Here is a 9,913-nt window from a genome sequence, read left to right on the forward strand (position 1 = left end):
TGTTTGGTTATTACCCCTAAGTCAGAGTCCACCATTGTGGGAGCTTAGGATGGAAACTCAAGGTAATCACTGAAGGCAAAATATGTGGAACCATTGTTTCCTGGTTTTCTCTTGTTCTTTGTCAGTGTCTTATGCTCAGCTAGCTCTCTTAATCAGCCTAGGCCCACTTAATTAGACACATTGCCAACTCAGTGGAAGATCTTCTAACATCAATTGTCAATTAACACAATGTCTTTCAGACAGAGATCAGACATTCTGATCTAAGCACATGGCTAATTGATGTTCTCTCAGATGAGCCTAGGTTTTGTCATATTGACAGCTGAGGCAAATTAGCACACAGACACAATAATATCTGAGAAGGTTTTAGAGAACCAAAGGCAATGTATTAATCTTGTCAATGACTTAAGCAGAGCAGAACTTTAAGCTGAGTCCTCTCAAACCCAGTGCCTTAGTGCTCCTCCCAGCCCCTGGGAATCTAACAACTATGCATGCACATACTGAAATGTTGGGAACTTTCCATCATCTTCCTGAAGCCTTGTGAATGTTCTCCAAATAGAATTCAGTTATTAAATAGGAGCAAGATAACCCTTAGGTGTTGACTCTATTCCTGTTGTTTTGATTCAGTCCCTGGGAAAGAAGTAAAGTGACCCTCAGATGTTCCCTCTTACCTCATCTGATCTGGCAACCACTCACTGGCCAATTATTGGTAATAGCCTTTTAAGTAAGCTAATCATAATAGTTAAAAAAACAACCCCCAGAGACCCTCCATTCTTTCTGTCGCTTTTAGATTTACAAATAGCCTGTTCCAGCTATTCAGGGTCTTTCTGGCTTCTCGAATGCTGAAAGAGCCTGTCATGACAGAATTAATAAAATCCTCATCCTTTTACAACAACTGTGGTGTGAGAGATGGCCTTTTGGGGCAACCTTTCTGGTTTTTGGATTTCAACTACCAAGAGCAGCAGAAAAATCAATCATGAATAAAGCACCAAGTAAAAAGCACAGACATTACAGAAAATAAAAACAGGCAAGTATCTAAGATCAAGAAGAGAAGACTAAAACTGTTTATCACAGAAATTATTATAAATGAACAATTAAGGATCAAATAGCATAAACAATATTCTGAATACAAATTGGTGAATGTCTATAGTTTTCAAGAATGTGAATGTTGTAATAAGAATGGTTCAAAAAAATCAAAAATAAAGATGGCACCATTATAGAACACAACACAAACACAAATCTACTAATATATTATGGTCCATTAAACAAGAACTACAAGATACTAATCAAAATCAAACTCTAAGAAATCACTGGCATCCTATACACTCCAGTTCTCTCCTTTATCATTAATAGAAAATATGTTGGGTGAGTAGAGCTATTCCAAAAATGGTCACAAGATTCACTTAAAGTCTTCTGATGCTTTTACTTTGTAGAAAATAGTTGAGATTACTAAAACATCTCATTCTCTTACAATAAAAAAATAATGTGTTTTAGGATCACTTAGATAACATTTTGTTACCTACTATTGGTGGTTGAATCTAAATCTGCATCACAGTGAGGAAATAAAAACTTTTTAAAAGAAATTTCAAAAGAACAGATTTTTGAAGAATCATGGTACATGTAAAGCAACTTCCTTTGCTCCAACTTTATAAGTCACAAGAACTTTTGAAAACAACGTTACTGCTATTTTTTGTGTATGTATGTGTATGAGAGAGAATGTCTTGTATATGTATACAGGTGACATACAGAAAAGGAGGTTGTCAGACCTGCTTGATTGGGAATAGTGGAGAGTTATTAACCTCCCACCTTGAGTGTAACTATCTGAACTCATTTCACCCACAAAAAGAATATGTGCTGAGCTACCTGCCAAGACACATAAAACCTTTTATCCAATAAGTAAATCTATCTAAGTTTGATAAAATCAAGAAAAAGAAATCATAAATAAATAAAGAAGTAAAAAAAATGATCCTTAGGAAGATGATGCATCAAAAGTAAGATTTTTGTGTCTGGTAAATTTCCACAATTACATGAATGGAATCCAATAACTTTGTCCAACAATTTACAACAGGAAAGCTGAATACAAAGCTATATTCACAGTGGAAACAAAAGAAAGCTCAAGGGATTATGCGTTGATCATACCAACACTTTAGTAGCAAAGATTCAAATATGAAGATAGCAACAACTGGAACACACAGATATGCCAAAAATGTAAAGAGGCAGGCATCTAAGATAAAAAAAACATTGAGTCTCTCCACAGTAACAATACCAGAAAACAAAACTTAGGAAACTGATCATGTAAGAGACTTTCTGAATAAAATTTGTGATGGTCTACCATTTTAAAGAAAATTAATGATATAGTTAAATTACAGTCATCCATTACAGAAAATACAGATTCATATAATATGACTTCTTTACTTTCCCAAAATGCACATCAATCAAGAATGTGTACAAAATTTGTGAAAGAATAATAGGGTTGGAGAGAAACAAAGAACAAAAGCAGTGAAATATAGTCAAGTTTAAATCAAAAGACCAAAGAAAACTTAGGTAAGAAAAAATGTGAACTTGATTAATGTTACCCAGCTGCCTTTGATAATATGTGAACAGAAATTAAATAATCTCAATCTTCACAACTTTCACAAAGTTTTTTCAAAATGATCTTTAAACGGATATTTCTGACCCCCCCAATTTACTGATGTCTTCCAAAGAAAGAAGCCTAATGATACAGATGCTGTCTTTCAAATGGAGATTTGAAATTTCTTTCAATAGCTCTCCTGCCCATCATGCTTTCTTCTGGTTTCTGGGAAATGCAGCCCCACTGACGCCCAATCCAAAACAACCAAAACATGACTTAAAGTTTGCTTCTTGCTACATGGAATATGGCAGGCGATATGGAGTGTGCCCTATCTACCTTTGGAACACAATGCACACCTGAGAAGTCTCTGCGTATCAGAAATTCCCTTTGTTTTCTAGAACTAAGCTTTACTGTATTATGTCATAGTGGCTAGGAGCAACATCACATTAAAAGCCTTCAAAACATGCATTGCTGTAAGAAGTTTGATATTATCATTTTCCTACCAGTTACTAAACTATTTAAAACCTTTTTGACACAAATCTGAAATTAGAATTAGATATTCAAAACTTCTGGAATCTAGACCTTCAGCTTTCTAATCTCACTTCCCACTGCACAACAAAAGCAGTGCCCATACGGATACTCTGGACAGTGACACAACCTGCATCATAGTCTCCCTATCCAGAGCTGCAGAGTCTCCCTTTACCCTGTAAATCCATACACAAGGAGGCACAGAGAACAAAGGCCCCAGCCAACATGAACCACATGGACCAACATAACTACAGTCTGTCTCATGGTCCATCCAAGTCACAGCGGAAATGACAGTTCAACAGACCTGCTCTGAATACCTTTGACTCAACATGGTATAGCTTGTGGTCTTCCTACTGCAGAGTCAGAAAAGAATCATGGAAAAAACCCACTAACCTGCCACTAGTACTCTTGATTGCTAACCCTTCCCAGAATCCCTAATTGGCTAGAGACACCCAGCTGTGTGTCAGGATATTAGCAGCTTCCCTACAAGATGATTAGAGATCAAATGACTCAGACAGCACAGGCCATTCAGTGCTGCCCTCCCAGCCCAGCAGACAGTTCACTAGTTCCCTCTCTATTGTAGTACACATGATTCCACTCCCCTAGAGCACATCCTGTTCCTCATCCCAAGCACATGATCTTCTAAAACCTGACAAGTAGAGTTACAGTCAGTGGCCTGTTTTCCAAATCTCCGAGCAGACTCAACTGTGTCAAGCAAGATCATTCATGTCTTCATAGGATTGTTTCCTGATTGCAAATTCAACATTCATTGGCTCACAATAACCTTCCCAAAGTGTTCACCCCTCACTATCTGCTCTGTATTCATTAACAGGGAATTAATTAAAATAAAACATATTTAGAAACTACAAAATCACTTCCCCTACTACAGTTGGGCCCTTTTTTCATAATGGTGGCACCAACAGCTGATTGCCCATGTTGTGTTCCCTGCAGTGTACACAATAAACTTTTCCTCCTATTCTGGTCTGAAGACAGAAGGAATGCTCCATATGCAAATACTTTTCCTGTGACTCCATAGGATAGTCAACTACATGACTCAAATGCATAATTTTAAAGCTGTGAGGTTGTAACATCTTTTTATTTAAGAATTTTGAAGCTATAATATGGAGGACAGCAAGGTCATTGCCCTGTACAACAACAGACCAAGGCCCCCTAAATCAATATAACTGAAGTTGTCCCAGAAACTAATTTTTCTAACAAGATGGAAATGCAGCTGTTCTAGAACTGATATGCTTTTCCATTGAGAAACCACTTCACACATTAATAAAGAAAAATCAGTTTGATGATGGCATGCATCCATCTCTGGCTAATGCTCAAAGGGGAGCCAGCTAAGATAGATTTTTGAGTTCCACATATGCCATTATTGCTAAATGTCCTTTAGGTTCAGGCTCCAGGTTACACTTTGAAGAATTGAAATAACAACAGACAAATTGCCAGGCTAGACAATTAGGCAGATGGGAAAGTTACACATCAAAGATATTCTCAGAATAATTCCTTAAGTACAAGGGTGACCTGAAACAGCAGGACATTCTTCACTGACAGGTTTCTGAGGTGAAGGTCACAGGGAATGAGAAAGGCAGAACAAGAAAAATGTAAAAAGGATAAAAGGTAGGGTGAGGAAGTCTTATAGAAGATATATCCTATATTTGTAAGTTTCTTAAGAAAAATAGCCTCTTGCCAGGCAGTGCTGGCACATGCCTTCAGTCCCAAGACTCAGGAGGCAGAGCCAAGTAATCTCTGTGAGTTTGAAGCAAGCCTGGTCTACAGAGTGAGTTCTCGAATAGTCAGGACAGTCTAAGATTGTCAGGTCAGTCCTACAGAGAAAATCTGTTCAAAAAACAAAAACAAAAAGAATGGAAAAGAAAAGCATCCTGTATCTTGTATTCTTCCAGGGGGGAAATGGGAGGAATTGGGAGAATTATCAGAAGTCAGTAGAAACAATCACACAAATTTAGGAGGAAGCTAGTCAAACAATTCTACACAATGGAAACACAGGGTATCTCAAGACCTTTACTAAGTGCAGAGTGGCCTTGGGGTGACAACCATAGCTCAATATGGTGAGAAGATTTAGCCCCCCCGACCATTACAGCTCTTTCAAACTTATCCCTGGTTTTAGAGAAGGGGCTGTGTTTTATTATCAATACATTGGCCCCTTAGGGGATGCTCCCAAGAATGTTCTTTCTCCCTGCCTGGGATCCTAAATGAAAGCCTTGATTGATCAAGTCAGTTCATACCACAACCCTATTTTATTTTTCAAATATTTGTGACTTAATGTCATATTGCCCATCTGGCAAAACTATGCTTTTCTCAAAAAGAAAACAGGAACTTTAAGGCACACCAGGCCTTCATGTTGTCTGTGACTCTGTACTGCCTCCTTGAGCAGCTAGTTAAAGGCCTCTTTTGATATGCAGAAGGGCCTAGTGACTAGTTATAAATCAAAGATAGCTTCTTTGTAATGGTTTGGAGACAAAGTTCTGCAAAATACTGGTGAACAATGAATACTCAAGCATCCCAATCTCTACCAGTACTGATTAGCATACACTTAAATTTTGGGTGTTTTAGACACAGCTGTTCCTCAGCGAAATTCTACTTTGTGAGACTTACCTATTTCCTAAGCATTGGTAAATCATCTATAAATCACCAATTCTACTCTTCCATATTACAGCATAGCAGTGGAGTGTTACCCAAAACATAAGAAGCCTTTGATAACCTCCACAAATTTAAAATTAATGATGACTGTATGTGAAGTTTAACTAAAAAGTACTGTGTCAGGAAGATACTCGAGAAACTAAGTCTCTCCGAGTTTGTCAATTTGTTTCCATTTATCAAGCATGCATAAATTGACTAGAAAGATGTTTATACACACAGCTCCCTGCTCCCAACTCTCTAAACAAATGAAGCCCACAGAGCTGAGTTATTCAGAGGTCTGCCCGCAGGTCTACAAGGACCTGCATGGGATTTTTCGACACAGAGAATATCATGGCAGATTCCCACCCAATCCAGGGAGAATGCACCGCACTGCTCCCACACCTCACCCTCTGCTCCTCCCCATCTGGAGCCTGCATTCCGTCGCTCACCATATTGTTGTTTCCCAGCTCGCCAAAGCTCTCAGTTCCTCATCTCTGTGTAGCAGCAAATGCACCACAGCACAGGAAACCGCTGGCACCAGCTCCTGTGGAAAACCAATCATGAATTGGGTCACAGGAAGAGCCCTGCACCACTTCTGACTGGCAGGTCAACAGGAGAAACTGATTGGTTAACAAGGCCTGAGTGGCAAGAACACCTCCCAAAGAGCTATAGTGTGCTGAAAGAGACAGCAGAAGGGGTCCTGTCCAGTCTTTTCTGCCCCCATCAAAGAAAGGTCTTTTCTAGATCTGCCAAGATAAGCTTTTCAAAAGCACTTGCACCTGTCTCCAGTAGCAGACACTGCCACAATCCTGCACTCCGTAGGAACTTTGCCTTTTTCCTCCAGGACACAATGTGGCTAGCTAGCTTGTACAGTACTCTATGCTAGGTGGGTGCACTGATTTCCTGTCTTACATGCAGAAGGAAGCCCAGAATATTAACAACTAAAAAAGTTTTAAGATCACAAAAGGAAATGTTTGTTGTGTGATTTCATGCTGAGGTCAGATGAACAGAAGGTACATTTTACCAGGTTGTCACAGGGATATAAGAGAACCATGAGAAAGAAGCAGGAACCAGATCTCAAAAAAGATCTTTCCCCCACTAGATGGCTGGTGATGTCTCCATGGCTGTTTGAGTTTTATTCCTGAAATTCAGAACAAATTCTAGACAAATGAAAAATAATAAAGAGAGTAGTGTTCGTGGAAATTTGAATACATAGACAATAATGGAGCCAGGAAGAATGTCTTTATATGCACTGCTGTTAGCCAGCAGATCTTCCTCCATGGACTGGTGCAGAAAAACATGCAAGATTCTATATATAAACAGAACTGGTAGAATGAATCTCACCATTTTAGTAGAAAGTGGGCTTATTAGAAAGTCTCACAAACTGTGGTCCAGGTCGTCTTAAAAATAGCTGCCTACCAATGGAAATTGGAAGAATCCAGTAGATTGCTTCACAGCCTTTGGTCTAAGATCAAGTGAAGAACCCAGTAGTTGTTCAGTCCATGAGGCTCAATGTCTCAGCTGGTTTTCAGTATACACCAAAATTCGAAAGAAGTCCACTCTAATGCTGGTAGTGGAATGAATTTGATCACCAGAGCTTGATACAAGAGCAAAAAGAGAGCTTCTTTCTTTAATATTTTTTCTATATGTCAGCTGCAACCAGAAGGTGAGATCTAGGTTAAAAGTGGATCATAGTCTTTGTTTGTTTTGTTTTGTTTGCTTGCTTTTTCTGTTTTTTTTTTTTTGTTTTCCTTTGTCTTTTTAAGACAAATTTGTCTGTGTAGCCCTTAAACACATTCTGTTGGCAAGACTGGTCTCAAGCTCAGAAAATCCCACTGCCTCAGCCTCTTGAGTGATAGTGTTAAAGGTGTGCACTGCCACCAAGCAGCTAAAAGTGGAACTTGCTGGGAGATTGTGGTGCATGCCTTTAATCCCTGCAGTTGGGTAAAGAGGCAGGCAGATCACTTTGAGTTCAAAGTCAACTGACTACACAAGAGCTAGTTCCAAAACAGGCTCCAAAGCTACAGTGAAACCCTGTCTTGAAAAGAAAACAATCAAAAAAATAAAAAAGCAAATGTGGAACTTATAACCTAAGATGATCCACATAAATGAAGGGTTTACCTTTTCAAAACATTTAATGAAGTAAAATCCCTCTCAGGTATAATCATTTCTTTGTGTAGTCAATATTCTCAGAAGTAGTCAGTTTGACTACCAAGAATAGTCGTCTCAAGAACCAAGACAGAAAAATGAGAAAATTTTTGTCCCTGCAGGAGGCATAGAAATCATGGGAGTTTTTTTCCAAAGCAGTTGTTTTCCTAACAAAGGAAGCATGCAGATTTTATGTAGGAAGTCTGAACATGCTCATGTAATATTCTCCCTCTTCTTAAGCATGCTTAGTTAACAAATCCAGTTCTGAACATGATCACAATGTAAAAGCAGGGACATTTAGGTACATTCCTATGTCTGTTATACCAAAAAATATATAAATTATAAAAATGGTGGAAAGAAATGCCTCTGGCATGTTCATATTTTACAATAAGGTCTTAGTTGAAAATTCAGTACATGACAATGTGTAAAGTCAATTGTCAAACTTGATGTTTAGTCTAAAAGGTAACTGGACCAATGCAATAATTCTCACAGACACAAAAGATAGAGAGCACAAAACCAAAAAACATCAAAATAAAGTCACCCAACAGCACTGTATACTGTGCTCATAGATGAATAGTTATGATGATCTCTCTTAACCTCAGAACAAAGTTGCTTTTATTCTGTTCAAGCTGTTTAGGGAGAAGGACATGGCTGCTTTTATGCAATAAAGACAGGAAGATCACTGTGGGTCTTAAAGCCTGTACTACACAGTCTATTCATAAATACACACACATACACACACACACATGAAGGGGCATGGTCGATTGATAATTAACCAGGCCAATTCAATAGAAAAACATTTAGCTTTTTATAATTAGGAAAAAGGGGGAAAACTTACAGGACCAGAGATCCTACGAACTCCAGGTGAGCAGAGAACCAAAAAGAGGAAGTGGCAAGGCACTTCCAACTTTTATTTGTTTTGTGTGGCCTCAGGGGTACACACCTTAAGCAGAATGTGATTAACTGAGATTCCCCATCATCTCCCACTTTGTCTAAACAATATTTAATTAAACCCAATATATAGTAGGAACCAAATATAAAATTACAAACAACAAACAATATTAAGTAAGAAACATATAACAAAGTTTTATTAAGAAGTCTAAATAATGTAGAGGGTAACTATAATTATCTAATCTTTGACTCCATCAAAGATCTGAGAAGGGAAATAATTTTATTTAAGCAGCCAGGAAGTATAAGCAAGAAACTTATGAAATGTATAACAAATGAAAAAGACAAGTGATTATTTGGGCAATCATCCAAAATCTTGTTTGTAATGTCGAGTCAACCAACTTTGGTTAAGGCCTAGTATAATTGACATGTCATTTTTAAAGGCAAGGAACCTTTTAGAACTCTCTTATTCTGTTTTGGCAAGATAAGACAATTTTGTTTTTATCCATTTATGGATATTTTGTAATATTGTTAGTGGTTGAGGTATGGGCTTTTTTTACCCAAAGGCCAGTTTTGTCAAGAAGAAGACAAGCTCCAAGTGGAGTGTCTTTGGTGCTCAACATTTTCTTGGGGGTAGAGCAGTGTTGTCAGGAGTGATTGCGTCTCGTTAGCATGAAATTTTAGGTTAGATTAAAGGCCATTTTATAGTTCTTTGAAGAGGTTGAAGATTATACTATCTATACTAAATATAATCTCTATGTATCTACAGAATCTGATTAGCCTAAATATAAATATGACAAACATATGACTATTGATTTATAATTCTCGATATCTATCTAACTTGAAGACTAAGAGAATAAAAAACTGTGCAATAAATGAGGATAATGACCTCCAAATGTAAACAATGTATATCATTACATAAACAATATATAAATATCTTAATCAGAGATAGAAATGTATATATATATATATACACAAGTAGAGGTAGAAACATACTCATATACAATAAATAGAGGTAGAAGCATACTCATATACAATATTTAAAATATCATTATACAAGAATCAACACCAATACAATTTTCTAAAAATAATAACTCGTAAATACCAATATAGATTCTCCATCACACACACACA

This window comes from Myodes glareolus, chromosome 27 (genome assembly GCF_982192425.1).
Source record: "Myodes glareolus chromosome 27, mMyoGla1.1, whole genome shotgun sequence".
NCBI lineage: Eukaryota > Metazoa > Chordata > Mammalia > Rodentia > Cricetidae > Myodes > Myodes glareolus.